The sequence below is a fragment of the Rutidosis leptorrhynchoides genome, chromosome 2 (assembly GCF_046630445.1).
Source record: "Rutidosis leptorrhynchoides isolate AG116_Rl617_1_P2 chromosome 2, CSIRO_AGI_Rlap_v1, whole genome shotgun sequence".
Classification (NCBI taxonomy): Eukaryota; Viridiplantae; Streptophyta; class Magnoliopsida; order Asterales; family Asteraceae; genus Rutidosis; species Rutidosis leptorrhynchoides.
Window position 1 is genome coordinate 462,177,501 of NC_092334.1, and position 1,094 is coordinate 462,178,594.

Here is a 1,094-nt window from a genome sequence, read left to right on the forward strand (position 1 = left end):
TCGGCTATTTGACAGTCCCAGTCGAGGAAGAACTCTTTGTTGGTTCCCCTAAAGGATCCTTAGTTCCCTTCGGGTGCTAGTCAATGGGTACAGATCATTAACAGTAGTGAACTTGTTCCCAATCTGATCAATAATGGTTGCATGAAAGACTCGTCATGTCTTTAAATGATATATCAATCACCTTGCTAAATACTAGTACATATCTTACCATATATTGTTCAAATTCAAAAAAAAAAAAAAAAAAAAAAAGGACCACATATTCAGTTTAAAATTACTTAACGCGAAATACCTGAATGCTATACAAGGTGATAGGGACGTAACCACTAAAATATTTGATCAAATTCACGATTCCAGTATATCTCCCTATAATTGAAAAGAATAAGTATCCTCACCGATTATAAGCCTCAAACTAATTAATGCAATAACTATCTTCCGATGTGGAACGTAAACAATGCCATAAATATATAACATACCAGAGATGCAATAGCTATACATCCAAAAGCACAAGGAAATAACCGCAATATAACAATCGTTTCCCCATCCGCATCATGCGTCCTTCATCTTCTAATTCCTGCAGCCAAAATCGGATAAATTTTATATAAAGGTACTAACAAATACTTGAAACGATTACAAAAGTTAGAAAGGTGGTCCTAACATAAGCTTTGAATTACTGTAATTGTTGTGGCAACAGGTGCTTCAAATGCACATATTATATCGCTCTAAGAAATTAAGTTACACAAATTGTCCCTGTAGGTGCTTATGTACAACAATGGTTACCAATTACCTTAGCTACACAATATATCGCTGTAAGTGCTTAATTGTCAAGATCTTTTCAAGAAAACAATGACCCGCACAAGATTTGATAATTAATGACAAGGAAGAATATATTAACACCTACAAAGAAAAGAAAACTTGTGATTGGCCATCTTTAAAGAAATGAAATAAAATATAAGAAAAAGAAACCTAAATGCAGATAATTTGACAGTAACAGAAGAAAAGAAAACCTAGTTCTAAGAACTCAACAAAATTAAAAGAATTTCTTAAAATTTAAGAAACTAAACAGTATCCGAAAATAACCCTTATTTTTCAACAAA

The 1,094-nt window shown here is 32.5% G+C and overlaps 1 long non-coding RNA gene across 1 annotated transcript in view; it reads right to left on the reverse strand.

The window, feature by feature from the left end:
* LOC139892541 (uncharacterized) overlaps window positions 1–573 on the reverse strand; it is a 39,224-nt gene extending 38,651 nt beyond the window's left edge. Inside the window, exons 1-3 of the long non-coding RNA XR_011774136.1 lie at window positions 474–573; window positions 290–363; window positions 1–123 (exon numbers count right to left, since the gene is read on the reverse strand). The exon at window positions 1–123 is cut by the window's left edge and continues 29 nt beyond it. This is a non-coding gene — a long non-coding RNA (uncharacterized lncRNA). The remainder of the gene's footprint in view (window positions 124–289; window positions 364–473) is intronic.
* Window positions 574–1,094: the final 521 nt, after the last annotated feature.